We start from the raw sequence: 15845 nt of genomic DNA, 5'->3' as shown, positions 1-15845 counted from the left end.
CACCATGCTGTATGATCCTTTTTATGACTTGTTGGACTCAGTTTGCTAATATTTTGTTGAGGATTTTTGCATCTTATATTCAGCAAAGATATTGGCCTGTAATTATTAGAGAAAGGCAAATAAAAACTACAGTGAGATACCACCTCACACAGGTCACACAGGTCAGAATGGCCATCATTAAAAAGTCTGCTGCTAAGTCACTTCAGTTGTGTCCGACTCTGTGCGACCCCATAGACGGCAGCCCACCAGGCTTCCCCGTCCCTGGGATTCTCCAGGCAAGAACACTGGAGTGGGTTGCCATTTCCTTTTCCAGTGCATGAAAGTGAAAGGTGAAAGAAGTCGCTCAGTCATGTCCGACTTTTAGCGACCTCATGTACTGCAGCCCACCAGGCTTCTCCGTCCATAGGATTTTCCAGGCAAGAGTACTGGAGTGGGGTGCCATTGCCTTCTCCATTAAAAAGTCTACAAACAACAAATGCTAGAGAGGGTATGGAGAAAAGGGAATACTCCTACACCATTGGCAGGAATGTTATTTGGTGTAGGCACTGTGGAAAACAGCATGGAGGTTCCTCAGAAAACTAAAAATAGAATTATCACATGATCCAGCAATCACATGGGCATGAGTATATGGCATACATGCCTATGTACTCCTGGGCATGTATCTGGACAAAAAGGTGCATGCATCCCTATGTTCGTAGCAGCACTATTCACAATAGTGTAGAAGCTTCATGATAGTGAAGACATGGAAACGTGAACAAAATAATGCCACTTGCAGCAACATGGATGTAACTAGACACTGTTATCCTAAGTGAAATAAGTCAGGAAGAGAAAGACAAATACCATATGATATCACTTACATGTGGAATCTAAAATATGACACAAATGAACCCATGTGTGAAACAGAGTCACAGACACAGAGAACTGGCTAGTGGCTGCAAAGAGGGTTGAATCAATATTTTTAAAGTGGCCATACTCCTGAAAGCAGTCTATAGATTCAGGGCATGTGTGCGCTCAGCCACTGTCCAACTCTTTGTGACCCCATGTAGCCTACCAGGTTCCTCTGTTTGTGGGATTTGTCAGGCAAGAATACTGGAGTGGGTTACCATTTCATCTTCCAGGGGATATTCCCAATCCAGGGATTGAATTCATGTCCCCTGTGCCTCCAGCACTGCAGGCAGATTTTGTACCACTGAGTCATCGGGGAAGCTGAAAACCCCTATAAAAATACCCATGACAATTTTCACAGAACTAGAACAAATCATCCTAAAACTTATATGGAACCACAAAAGACCTGGAATTGCCAAAGCAATCCTGAGAACAAAAGAGAAAAGAAAAAAGCTGGAGGTATAATCCTCCCAGACTTCAGGGTATACCACAAAGCTACAGTAATCAAAACAGCATGGCAGAACAGACACATAGATCAATGGAACAGAATAAAAAGCCCAGAAATAAACTCACATACCAATAGCCAATTAGTCTACAACACAGGAGGCAAGAATATACAATGGAGAAGACAATCTCTTCAACAAGTGGTGCTGGGAAAACTGGAAAGCTATATGTAAGAGAATGAGGTTAGAACATTCCCTCACACCATATACAAAAATAAACTCAATGTTGACCTAAATGCAAGACCTGAAACTAAAAAGCTTCTTCCGCATTCTCCACTGAAAATTCCAGTCTAAATGGGCCCAGGCCAAAAACTCTGGAGTTACCCATGACTTTTCTTTCTCTCACACTGTATTCAATCTGTCAGCAGATCTTTTCAGGGGCCCACCAGGATACGCACGATCTGCGCTGTCTCCTCCCAACGCTTTTCTCCTCCAACTCTCCTCCACACTCAACTTGCTGTAGACTCATGGGTCTCTTGGATGTTTCTTAAGACACAGTCCACCCTCAGGACCTTTGCACAGACTGTGCCCTCTGCCTGGTAAGCTTTCTCCAAATATCTTCCTTCTTCCCTTCTGAATGAACATTCATGCATGTCCCTTGTGTCTGACTCTTTGCACCCCATGGATTGTAGCCTGCCAGTCTCCTCTGCCCATGGGATTTTCCCAGCAAGAATACTGGAGTAGGTTGCCATTTCCTGCTCCAGGGAACCTTTCTGACCTGGGGGTTGAACCCATGTCTTTGGCATCTCCTGCATTGGTGGGCAGATTCTTTGCCACCTGGAATTCCCCCTTTCCTTCTGGTCTCTGCTTAAATGTCACTTCCTCAGAGAAGCCTGGTGGCTCAAATGGTAAAGAATCTGCCTGCAATGCGAGAGATCTTGGTTTGATCCCTGGGTCGGGAAGACCCCCCAGAGAAGGAAATGGCAACCTACTCCAGTACTCTTGACTGGAAAATCTATGGACAGAGGATCCTGGTGGGCTACAGTCCATGGGATCGCAAAGAGTTGGACACAACCAAGCAACTAACACTTTCACTTTCAGAGAGACCTTTCTCTTTCCCTTATCTTGCTAGACTGTTCCTCCATAGGAAACATATATCACATAAAATACCTCTGTAAATTATGCGCTGCAGGCTTCCCTGGTAGCTCAGTAGTGAAGAATCCCACCTGCCAAGGCAGGAGACACAAGTTTGACCTCTGTTCTAGAAGATCCCACATGCCATGGCATGGCTAAGCCCTTGCACCACAACTATTGAGCCTGTGCTCTAGAGCCCGGGAACTGCAACTACTGAAGCCTGTGTGCCCTAAAGCCTGTGTTCTGTAGCAAGAGAAGCCGCTGCAATGATAAGCTCATGCTCTAGAGAGTGGCCCCCACTCCCTGCAACTAGAGAAAAGCCTGCACAGCAATGAAGACCCAGCAGAGACAAAATAAATAAATAAGTAAAATCATATAAAAAATTATATGCTGCTGATCACATGCTAAAAAAAAAAAATATATATATATATATATATATATCCAGAGATCGGGAATGTGCTCTGTTTTATTCACTGTAGAAAAACACCTGGTACTCTCTGGGGACTTTTTAAAGTATTTCTTTACTTTTAAAAATTTATTGTATTATTCTTACTGTTATTTTATTTATTTTATGTTTTGGCTGTGCTGCACAGGATATGGGATCTTAGCTCCCTGACCATCAATCAAACCTGCTCCCGTTGCATTGGAAGTGCAGAGTCTTAACCACTGCACTGCTAGGGAAATCCCGAACTTGTTTGTTGAATAAACATGTGCTCTCTGCCAGCTGGGACTGGGAAAGAGGCATGGAATGAAAAAGAATGTCTCCTTGCCTGGAGTTCAGTCCTGTCCAGAGGGAGACAGTCACTAAACAGACCATTTCAAGAATAATTTTTCTGTGACTGAAGATACATAGGAGCTATGGCTGCCTTGAGTATGATTTTTGAACTGAAGACAGAAGCTGGGGAAGCCCTCAGAGCTGAGACCTACAGGATAAATAGAAGTTAGCTGAGCAGGTGAGAAGGAACAGAATTCTCGGCAGAAGGAACAGCAGGTACACAGGCTTTGAAGTGGGAGATGGCCTTGGTGAGTTTGGTGAAAAATGGTCTCAAGTGACTGGTGTATGGACTATGAGCAAGAAAGTGGTGAGTGACGAGTGGGAAAGGGCGGTTTGCTCCCTTATTCACCCAGAACTCCTGAACTGCTCTCATCTTGGCTTCAGATCTCCCCAGGTCTTTGTGCCCTATTTTGTGTCCTAGGAGAGACTGCTAAGGACCACTCAAGCAGCTCTTTTGCCTTGTGACTTACAGATGGGTTCAAAATGGGGAGCCGCAGCAGGCATGGGAGGGAGGAGAGTGAGATCAGTGTGTTTCTACCTCATCCCCTTTCCTTGTAGTTTGTGCAAGAAGGCTGAGGCTCTTGGCCAAAGGTTCATGACCCCTGCCAGACAGTCCTTTCCACATAGCCTGATCTGGTCCGAGTTGTAGTAACCACGTACTCCTTGGCTCCAGTCCCAGGGGAGCCGTCACCAGGAACCATTCTGGGGTGCCGTATTATCCATTTGAAAATAGTGCTTTTATTAAACCCTTTTCAAATTACCCCATTTGAGTACTCTGTTTCAGAACTCTCTCTTTTTTAAGACTGAGGTTAAATTCACATAATATAAAGTTAACCTCAATCAAATCCCTTATGATTATACAGTGGCAGTGACGAATAGATTCGAGGGATTAGATCTGGTAGTCAGAGTGCGTGAAGAACTATGGACAGAGATTTGTAACACTGTACAGGAGACAGGGACCAAAGCTATCCCCAAAAAGAGAAACACAAGAAGGCGAAGTGGTTGTCTGAGGAGGCCTTGCAAACTGCCGAGAAAAGAAGAGAACTGAAAGGCAAGGGAGAAAGGGAAGATACAGCCAACTGAACAGAGAGTTCCAGAGCACAGCACGGAGAGATTAAGAAGGCCTTTGTAAGTGAACAGGGCAAGTAAATAGAAGAAAATAAGAGAGTTGGAAGGCCTAGAGATTTCTTCAAGAAAATTGGAGTTAGCAAGGGAACATATCATGCAAGGATGGGCACAATAAAGGACTGAAATGGTAAGGACCTAACAGAAGCAGATAAGATAAAGAAGAGGTGGTAAGAATAGCCAGAAGAACTGTACAAAAAGATCTTAATGACCTGGATAACCAGGATGGTGTGGTGACTCACCTAGTGCTGGACATTATGGAGTGTGAAGTCAAGTGGGTCACAAGAAGCACTACTACAGAGAAAGCTGGTGGAAATGATGGAATTCCAGTGGAGCTATTTAACATCCTAAATGATGATGCTGTTAAAGTGCTGCACTCAATATGTCAGCAACTTTGGAAAACTCAGAAGCGGCCACAGGACTGGAAAAAGTCAGTTTTCATTCCAATGCCAAAGAATGTTCATCAGTTCAGTTCAGTTCAGTCACTCAGTTGTGTCCGACTCTTTGCGACCCCATGAATTGCAGCACGCCAGGCCTCCCTGTCCATCACCAACTCCCGGAGTTCACTCAGACTCACGTCCATCGAGTCAGTGATGCCATCCAGCCATCTCATCCTCTGTTGTCCCCTTCTCCTCCTGCCTCCAATCCCTCCCAGCATCAGAGTCTTCCAATGAGTCAACTCTTCGCATGAGGTGGCCAAAGTACTGGAGTTTCAGCTTTAGCATCATTCCTTCCAAAGAAATCCCAGGGCTGATCTCCTTCAGAATGGACTGGTTGGATCTCCTTGCAGTCCAAGGGACTTTCAAGAGTCTTCTCCAACACCCCAAATCATGAACAAGAACGGTCATACCACCCACAATTACACTCATTTCACATGCTAGTAAGGTTATGGTCAAAATCCTTCAAGTTAAGCTTCAGCAGTACGTAAACCAAGAACTTCCAGAGGTACAAGCTGAGTTTAGACAAGGCAGAGGAAACACAGATCAAATTGCTAACATTCATTAGATTGTAGAGAAAGCAAGAGAATTCCAGAAAAACATCTACTTCTGCTTCATTGACTACACTAAAGCCTTTGACTCTTAAAGAGATGGGAATATCAGACCATCTTACCTGTGTCCTGAGAAACCTGTATGCAGATCAAGAAGCAACTTACAACTGGACATGGAACAGCAGCCTGGTTCAAAATTGGGAAAGGAATATGACAAAGCTGTATATTGTCACCTTGCTTATTTAACTTATATGCAGAGAACATCATGGGAAATGCCAAGATTGATGAATCACAAGCTGGAATCAAGATTGCAAGGAGAAACGTCAACAACCTCAGATATGTGGATGATACCACTCTAATGGCAGAAAGCGAAGAGGAACTAAAGAGCCTCTTAATGAGGGTGAAAGAGGAGGGTGAAAAAGCTTGCTTAAAACTCAACATTCAAAAAACTAAGATCACGGCATCCAGTTCCATCACTACATGGCAAATAGAAGGGGAAAAAGTGGAAACAGTGACAGATTTTATTTTCTTGGGCTCCAAAACCATTGCAAATGGTTACTGCAGCCATGAAATTAAAAGACACTTGCTCCTTGGAAGAAAAGCTCTGACAAAGCTAGACAGTATATTAAAAAGCAGAGATATCACTTTGCCAACAAAGGTCTGTCTAGGCAAAGCAATGGTTTTTCCAGTAGTCATGTACAGATGTGAGAGTTGGACCATAAAGAAAGCTGAATGTCAAAGAATAGATGCTTCAAATTGTGTTGCTGGAGAAGGGTCTTGAGAGTCTCTTGGGCAAGGAGATCAAACCAGTCAGTCCTAAAGGAAATCAACCCTGAATATTCATTGGAAGGACTGATGCTGAAGCTGCAGCTCCAATACTTTGGCCACCTGATGCGAAGAGCTGACTCACTGGAAAAGACCCTGATGCTGAGAAAGATTGAGGGCAGGAGGAGAAGGGGGAGGAGGAGGAGGAGGAGATGGGTGGATGGCATCACTGACTCAATGAACATGAATTTGAGCAAACTCCAGGACATAATGCAGGACAGGAAAGCCTGGCATGCTGCAGCCTATGGGTGCGCAAGGAGCTGGACATGACTTAGCTAGTGAACAATAATAAAAATTAATCACTTAAAAGTGTACAATTCAGTGGCCATAGTATATTCACAAATATTTTGTGACCATCACTTCAGTCTAGTTCCAAAATTTTTCATCACCCCAAAAAGGAGATCTTATATCCATCCCCTGTTTGGTATTGACTCCTTATTGCCCCTCCATCAAGCCCCCGGTAACCACTAATCAGCTTTCTGTCTCTATGGATTTACCTATTCTTGGACGTTTCATATAAGTGGAATCGTACAGTGCATGGCCTTTCCTGTCTGACTCCTTTCATTTGGCATAGTTGTTTCAAGGTTCATCACGCTGTCAATGAATCAATGCTTCTCTGTTCTTTTTAAAAAATTTATTTATTTTTAATTGAAGGATAATCATAATATTGTGTTGGTTTCTGCCATACATCAACATAGGTCTACACATGTCCCCTCCCTCTGGAGGCTCCTTCCTTCTTCCCACCTCATCCCACCCATCGTGGTTGTCACAGAGCCCTTGTTTGTGTTCCCTGCGTCATACAGCAAGTTCCTCCAGGCTATCTATGTTACATATGTTAGTGTATATGTTCAATGCCACTCTCTCCGTTTGTCCCACTCTCTCCTTCCTAGCTGAGTAATGCTCCATCGTACAAATACTCCATAATTGTTTATCCATTCATCCACTGATGGACACGTGGATTGTTGCCACCTCCTGACTACTGTAAATAATGCTGCTATAAACATATATATTCATATGTCTGTGTGAGTCCCTGTTTTCAGTTCTTTGGGGCATATACTTAGAAGTGGAACTTGGTTCATATGGTAATTTTATTCCTCTAAAAAGGAATGCCCAAACGTTTTCCCATGGTGGTTGCATCACCTTACATCCCCATTATCAGTCCATGAGGAAAGCTCTCTTCTTTTCACCTCTGCCCCTTAAAGTCTGCTGTGGGCTTCTGGAGCCCTTTCCCGTACCAAGCCACGCTTCACCTTTACTCACTTCCAGGTGTCTTTCTGGCACCATCTCCCTAGTCCGATCACTGCCTCCACTTCCTCCCCTCCTACTCGGACTTGTCTGTTGAGCCTGGCTGAGGACTCTGGTGACTTGGTAACCACACAGTCCTGACTCTTGTCAGTGGCTGGGCCTCTTGACCTCTGGCACAGGGGATGCTGCTTCTTACCTGGCTTCCTCCACTTTCCCGATGTGACCTCCAGCTCCATGTCTCTGCCTGTCGTCTTTCTGAACACAGCTGTGAGCAACACTTCTTCTTCCATCCTCTTCTCAGTCCAACTGCTGGAGTAATATCAGTGACACATCACGTTGGCATCTACTGCCTTCCGAATACAGGTGAGTCACAGACACACTGCTCATGATAGTTCTTGCTGCCTCCTGGGTGTCTGCATGCATGACCAAGAGGTCTTTTTCAGACTCAAGGTAAGTCAGGGTGTCTCAGCTTTGGCACTGCTGACATTTGGGGCCAGATCGTTCTCTGCTGTGGGGGACATCCTTTGTATCATAGGATGCTGAACAGCATCCCTGGTCTCCACCCACTAGATTGATCCCTGTAGCGCCTCCCACTCTGCAGTCTGCCCAAAGTGTCTTCAGACATTGCCAAATGTTCTCTGGGGAAACAATCTGTCCCAGTTGAGAACTGCTGCTGCTGCTGCTAAGTCGCTTCATTCGTGTCCGACTCTGTGCGACCCCATAGACGGCAGCCCACCAGGCTCCCCCATCCCTGGGATTCTCCAGGCCAGAACACTGGAGTGGGTTGCCATTTCCTTCTAAGATAGCCCAAATCAATCCTGAAACTTGTGCTGACACTTTTCCAGCCCATGCTCTGTACCACGCATGGCACTGAGGACACTGCAAACGCCGTCTCATCTCCTGGTCATTGCCTGCATTTTATCTGTCCAGGGATGGAGCACCACAAGGATCATGTGACTTGCCTGAGGTCGCACAGCCAGGAAGCCTACTCTCACTGCTTCCGCATCCCCTGGCCTCTCAGCTTGCTCCTCCTTCCTTGCCTCCATCTCTCAGGGCAGAAAAGCTGGGCTGACACCCTCTCCTCTCCTCCTCAGTCCCCTAGAAACCCACATCCCGTGGGGCACCGGTGAGGACATTCACCAGTGACAGCCTTGAGGGGTGGGATGGGATGGGAATTGGGAGGGAGGCTCAGGAGGGAGGAGTCACACATATACCTATGGCTGATTCATGTTGATTTACGGTAGAAACCAACACAATACTGTGATTATCCTCCAATTAAAAGTAAAATTAAATAATAATAAAAAAGCTCCAATGTGCTGTAAAACAAACCAACTGGGAATTTCCTAGTGGTCCAGTGGTTAGGACTCCACACTCTCACTGCCAAGGGCTGAGGTTCAATCCCTGGTCAGGGAGCTAAAATCTCACAAGCCACAGAGCCAGCACAGACAAAAAAAAAAAAGATTAAAAACAACAGCAACAATAACCAGGGCTTCCCTGGTGGCTCCCTGGCAAAGAATCTGCCTGACAATGCAATAGACAAGTGTTTGACTCCTGATCCGGGAACATCCCACGTACCACGGAGCAGCCAAGCCTGTGCCAGACGACTGCTGGGCCACACTCTGGAGCCCGGGAGCCAGAACTACTGAAGCCAGAGCGCCTACAGCCTGTGCTCCACAACGGAGCAGACACCCAGTGAGAAGCCTGTGTCAAACAGTTAGAGAGGAGCCCCCCGGGCTGCAACTAGAGAAGAGCCTGTGCCGCAGTGCACCCGGCACAGCCAAAACAAATAAACATTAAACAAAACAACCAATGGAGGGCTTCTTCCCTGTTCCAGTACCATCTGCGGCTCCCCATCGCTCACCAGGTCAACCCTCAGGCACTCGGACGGGACGCCTCCAGCCTGCCTGTCGCTCACACCCCAAGGCCAGGGAAACCCACCTGCCCAGCCACCTCCTCCGGTGTCTCTGTGCTGAAGCCCCACCCCCTCTCCCGCACCTGTTGAAATCCAACCTCTCCCTGAAGTCCTGGCTCAGATGTCACATCCCTCACGTTGCCTCCTCTGGCCTCCCTTCCGCCTCCTCCTAGCCACAAAGCTTCAATTATTTGTATATCCTCTCCTTCACCTCGAAACACTACCCCCTCCCACTCTCGCCACCTACTGAGAACTTCATGAAAATGACAGAGAAAGAAATCACCCACATTTACCACCCTCTGCGGCAAGTGGTGCATCTTACGTTTGTTCTAGAATTCTCTTCTTCAAGTTTTGAGCCCTCTGCCTCTTTCTGGAATTTGGGAAAGACCAGTGCCCTAATTTTTCCAAAACTCAAATTCAGGGATTTTCAGCCTCCTCCTTTGTCTTCATCTTAATCCAGACAGATGGTTTTGGATTCTGAAATTTCAGCCATTCACAATCACCTGTCACCATTTTTGCCCAGACTAGGTCTTACCTTTCTATTACTTAATAGTTTTCTCTCAGTGCTTTTCCTTTTAAACCTTATTTATTTTAAGCAAAATTCATACTGCTGTTATTACACACATGAGACTAGGGATTTAATGTTCAGGCTAAGTGTATTTTTTCTTCTACATATGAAAACAAATCTCGCATTTAATATAAATACATAAAATAGAAAATGAATAGAAAATGTTCCTCTGTGTGACATATAAAATTACCAGGCTTGAAAAAAAGACACTGATGTTTTGGACTCAGAGGGAGAGGGAGAGGGAGAGGGTGGGATGATTTGGGAGAATGGCATTGTAACAGGTATACTATCATGTAAGAATCGAATCGCCAGTCTATGTCCGACGCAGGATACAGCATGCTTGGGGCTGGTGCACGGTGATGACCCAGAGAGATGTTATGGGGAGGGAGGGGGGAAGGGGGTTCATGTTTGGGAACGCATGTACACCCGTGGTGGAGTCATGTCAATGTATGACAAAACCAATACAGTATTGTAAAGTAAAATAAAGTAAAAATAAAAATTTATTAAAAAAAATAAAATTACCAGGCTTGAGTTCAGGTTATTTTTCAGCATGAGCCAGCTGTTCTCCTTGCTTGGCTCTGCAACAAACCTTTCTCTGCCTAAAATAAAATAAAATAAAAATAAGACTAGTAGACTGAATAGCTAAGGATACTTGTATCATGCTTTGGAAACCAGTCAGAGTAATTTCTGTAAGGTTCAGACTTGTAAAAATTCATTCATTCATTCATTCACTGAAAGTGTATTCTTTTCCTAGCTTGCTTTAAGTATATTGACAAATAAAACTTGTGTATATTCAGGATGTTCAATGTGATTTGACATTTATTCTCATTATTCAGATTTTAGCTGGAAAACTGATACCTTTTCTATCTCATGGTAAAACCCTGTGTTATATCCCTTTACTGGTGGAAATATCTGTATCTATTTCCCCCACTTGAATCTCAGTTCCATGAGGACAGATATTTGGTCTGTTTTATTCTCTGCCATATTCCCAGCTCTAAAACAATGCTTAGAATACAGTGGGTACTTCACTGTTGTATGGACTAATTCTGAGCCAATGGCTGCTCAGCTCAGCACTGGCTAGTCTTGGGGCGGGGGGGCACTCTTCAGAAGACCCCAATCTCAAGGAGAGACAGAGCCAAGCTAAAGTGGGACCTGCACATGGACCGGGTAGGGAAGTCTTGGCTGTCCCTGAACCAGGACGTGGAATTAGCAATCAGGAGTTGCTGGTGAGGGAGAAGGCTGGAAGCTTCCCAGTGGTTAATAATAGCAGTCAGCGCTTACATAGTACTTCAGTTCAGTTCAGTTCAGTCGCTCAGTCATGTCCGACTCTTTGCGACACCATGAATCGCAGCACACCGGGCCTCCCTGTCCATCACCAACTCTGGGAGTTCACTCAAACTCACGTCCATCCAGTCCGTGATGCCATCCAGCCATCTCATCCTCTGTCGTCCCCTTCTCCTCCTGCCCCCAATCCCTCCCAGCATCAGAGTCTTTTCCAATGAGTCAACTCTTCGCATGAGGTGGCCAAAGTATTGGAGTTTCAGCTTTAGTATCAGTCCTTCCAAAGAACACCCAGGGCTGATCTCCTTTAGAATGGACTGGTTGGATCTCCTTGCAATCCAAGGGTAAAACAAAAGTGCTCCTTACACCTTGAAACAGGGTTTCTCAACCTGGGCCTTGTTGACTTTCTCTGCTGTGAGAGGTTCTCCGATGTGGGCATCGTAGGGTGTTTAGCAGCATCCCTGGCCTCTACTCACAAGATGCCAATAGTACCCCAGCTCCCAGATGTGATGATCAAATGTATCTCCAGACATTGCCAAAGGTGTCTAAGGAGCAGGGGTGGGGGGTGGGGGGTGGGCGGCAGAATTGCCTTGGGTGTGAACAGCTTCCCTAAAGCATTCTGACAACCTTCTGAGGTGGACATATATATAGTAAGTGAAGAAGCCATTTGAACTCTTCCTTCAGAGTTCACAGTCTACCACTGTGCTATACAGCTTTGCATTTGACCTTGGTCCCTGGCTCTGTCTTCTGAGAGTCCAGCACTGCTCTGGGCCTGCTCCATCTCTTGGCCCTTCCACCAGGCTAACCAGACCTCCTGCCTCATCAGCCCCCTGAGCCGGGACTGGCTCACTTGGCCCTCACTAAGTCTGTAACTGCATCCAGAACTTATTTTTATTTGATAAATCAAAAGGCTTCGGAATAGTGGTCCTCTGGGGGAGGAAATCTGAACGTCTTTGCCCTTTCTTCAATTTCGTTATGGTTTACTATAGTTTTAACTCTGGAGCTCATTAAAAGAGGATCATTATTTTCTCATAGCTTCAGGCTTCTCTGTTTGATCTGGTCTTTGCCTGAATCTGGACAGTCTTGAGGGGAGATGTCTCCCCTCGAGCCTGCAGCCTGTGCCTCAGGTTCCCTAGATGGCCCTGAAATAAGAGCTTGGGCCTTTGCTTTCCAGGGTTTTTTCTCCCCCCTTTGACAGATAGTTTTGGGCATCCAGTATGTGCAAGTACATTTGCTTTGCCCTGGGGAGACTGTGGGGAGCTGGAGACCACCTGTGAGTCCTCCTATCTGCCTGCCCTCTTGCCCAGGTCAGATCAGGCAATGGTGTGTGCAAGTCTGGAGGCTGCCTGACTCCATCCGGGCACATCTGGAGCAGGCGGGCTGGCCAAGGACAACATCCTAGCTGGAGGAGTCAAGGTGGCTGGCAGGAGACAGGTGGAGTGGGAGGAGCAGAAAAAGTCTGTGGTGCCTGTTGAATCTGGAAATCTTCCTGATGGCAGACCCCCCAGCGGGTGGGCTGGACTCTGAGATCCAGAGGGAGAAGGAGAGCTGGCTCCCAAGGGCTGTTGGAGTTTGAGGATTTCTGAGGATCCCAGAGGAGGGTCCTGGGGGCCTGCGGGTGCTGGCTTAGGGACCCCAGTTCCAGCTTGGGAGCAGGCCCTGGATTGGGGGCCATGAGGGGTGCTGGTGTGGGCGGTGGGTCCTAGAGAGTGGTCCAGAGGGGAATAAAGGCGCCAAAGGCAGTCAGGGTGGCAGGAAGCCTGATGGTTTTGGGCCTCTGGGTTAAGTCTGTCTCTTCACCTGTCTCTTTCTCTATCTCAGCATCTTGTTCTCCGTCTTTCCACTTGTCACTCTCTCTCACTGGGGCCTCTCCGTGTCTTTCCCTTTCTGCTCCTGTCCACGCCTCCATGTCTCCACGTATCTCGTTTTCTCCCATCTCTGGGGCCCCGCAGCGGTCCCCGCCCAGAGGCTGTTGAGATGGGGGGGGGGGCGTGCCCGGGGCGGGCCTCCCGTCCGGCCGGCTGGCAGGGCGGCTTAAAGGGCTGGGTTGCCTGACTGCGCGGTCAGAGCCGAGGTTGCGGTTCAGGCAGATCCGGATCTAGGGCCGGAGGCCGAGACCCGCAGGGTGAGTGCGTGTCGGGAGGGGCGGGCTGTAACCTAAGAGGGGCGGCAGCCCGGCGCGGTAACCCGAGGTGCACCAGCTTTCGGGCTGGTACCGCGGGTGCGAGCGGCTGCGGGCGGCGGCTGGCGGGGCACCGCAGGCCCCAGGGATCCCCAGGACCAAAGACGGGACTGCCTGTAAGGGACTCTGGTGCGTGTGTGTGTGTGTGTGTGTGTGTGTGTCTGTGTGTCTGTGTGTATCCCCGACCGTCTGTGCATCTGTGAGAAGTTTCTCCTGTTGTGAGCCTAGGAGTCCTGGATACATGCTTCTCTCCGGGTTTCCGTGCAGACCCAGATCTTAAGAAGGCACAGACTCCTCATCAGGTCATCGTAGACACATCCAAGCCCAGCCGTATGACGCCTCCCTAAGACTGAGTGGGGTGACTGGGATTTCACTTCACCCTGTCTTAAAGGGAAGCCTGCATGCCGCTGGTGAACTTTAGGCTTGTGGTCCCACCTGGGTCACACACCTTGCAGGCATAGAGCCTCCAAGAGCCCCTCTATGAAAAGAAGATGCCTGCCTGGGTCCCCACAGTTGGCTGTGAGGATTGTGTGAGGTCCTGCTAATGTTCCCAGCTGATGTCTGTCGTGTGATGAAGAAATAATGTTCCGTTGTGTCCCAGGGGTCAGAACTGGCCCGCTTGGACCACAGGGTGGCTAGCCAGCTGGAAGCACCGCAAGGCAACTGAGGCCCATCAGCTGATAAGTCTCAGGCTGGAGGTAGGAGGGAAACAGTTGAGGAGCTGGGATTTGAACAAACCAGCCCTGGCTGACCCCCAAATCCTGGGTACTTTCTGATGGCTGCCGCCTCTCGGTATAGCCCAGCTTGGGTTTCGGAGCAGTAACATTAGATCCAGGCTGGTGTCCCGCCGTGACCTGAGTTTGTATCTGCAGAGGTGCTTGGATGACTCTGGGGACATTCAGAGAACGGGACCCCATTTCTCCTCCCTAGTAAGATGTGGGCATGATTCTCTAAATCCTCGAATGGCAGGGCAACAATAATGAATGAGATGGCAGTACCAACCGCCATGAGAGATACCTTTGATCAAGGACTTCTTGTCCTTGATCAGGCACTGAGCTGAGCCGATTAAAAATCGTGGAAATGTCATCTCAGCCCCAGGAGGTGGGTAATACGGTTCCTGTCTTTTGGATGAGGAAATGACGGCTCCAAGAGGTGTACGGACACTCCCCTGAGGTCACACAGCTATGAGGCAGAGCTTCATGGAGTCCTTTTCAAGGTGCACATCCAAGTATGGTCACTCTGGATGGACAGAGACAATTGCAGCCCTGGAATGAGCTAGATTACTGGTGTCTTTTAAGCTTCTTTTTCTGTCAGGATTTCCTTTGGGCCAAAGTAACTGCAAGCAAATGCCTACAATATGTACAAAGCTGTGTTGAGACTCCCCGACTTCACACCCGGAACTGCCAACTTGTCCCTGCCCTCGTAACTGCCCCCTGAATCTCTTTCTCAGAACCTCAGAAATTTGAGGGTAGGCCCCCTTCTGGCTCATACCATCTGGGGCTTGGCACTTTGGAAAAATAAGATTTGTGCCTGGGATAGCCCTTTGGCGTAGAGGGGGGTCACAGGGACAGACTGTATTGACTACAGGCTGCGAGACAGGATGGAGAGCAGGGCTGGGATGTGAGGTATTGGGGCCAGCCAGTGTTGGGTACTTGTTTGTCAGGCCACCTTGTGGGTGGGGGCAGAGGTAGGATGCGTAGTACCTGTGGTTTAAGGAGAGGCAGACATGGTTTCTGGTGGGTCGGGGTCCACATTGCTGCATTCCTTCTCAGGAGTCCGCACGCCTTGAATGACGAGTCCCCATTTGCAGGCTGGGCTAACCTGACAAACCAGCACTCCGTGGGCGTGGGCTGGCTTTGGAGCCAGTCGCTGGCATCTCCATCTCCAGATAATGACTGCCCAAGTAGGGTGGGCGGGGTCACCTCTGCCAGGGCAGGTCTGCTGAAGGCCTTTCTTGGCTTCTGGGATGAGACTGGGGGCTGGCGCAGATCGGAACAGGCATGCCAGCTTCCCACATGGTCTTGAGAGTGTCAGCTTTGAATTTTTCTCACTTCCATAAAATGCTAACAGAAATAAGAATAATGGCTGAAATTTGAAGAATAATGCCCGCTATGTGCCAAGCCTTATCTCACTGAAGTGTTCCAAACATCCTTAAGGGGTAGGTCCTGTTGTTATTAACCATTTTACAGATTGGAAAATGGAAGCCGAGGATGGGGACTGGGCCCCCTCCAGGCTGCTTAACTGGGGAGGGGCAGAGCTGTGATTTGAACCCAAAATGCATTTTGAAGGATAATGCAACCCCCTAACACCTCTTCATTTTATTTTTTATTTTTTTTAGTTGAAGTACAATATATATACCAGAAAGTGCACATTCTAGAACTGGTGTTTCCTCACAGTGAACCCCCACATGTCACCAACACCCATATTAAGAAAAGGAATAGCTGCCTGCATCCCCAAACATGCTTCTCTGTTCTTTTTTATA

The 15845-nt window shown here is 47.7% G+C and overlaps 1 protein-coding gene across 3 annotated transcripts in view; it reads left to right on the top strand.

The window, feature by feature from the left end:
* The first annotated feature begins 13246 nt into the window (after positions 1–13246).
* The window catches only part of LOC101119041 (ultra-long-chain fatty acid omega-hydroxylase), a 36557-nt gene continuing 33958 nt past the window's right edge, over positions 13247–15845 (top strand). For all 3 annotated transcript variants that reach the window (XM_042249752.1, XM_042249751.1, XM_027979085.2), the window contains exon 1: positions 13247–13306. The gene's annotated coding sequence lies outside the window, so the exon portion shown is untranslated. The remainder of the gene's footprint in view (positions 13307–15845) is intronic.

Source organism: Ovis aries, chromosome 5 (genome assembly GCF_016772045.2).
Source record: "Ovis aries strain OAR_USU_Benz2616 breed Rambouillet chromosome 5, ARS-UI_Ramb_v3.0, whole genome shotgun sequence".
Lineage (NCBI taxonomy): Eukaryota > Metazoa > Chordata > Mammalia > Artiodactyla > Bovidae > Ovis > Ovis aries.
Note: the sequence above shows the minus strand (reverse complement) of the source record. Positions and strands in the feature narration are given on the sequence as shown.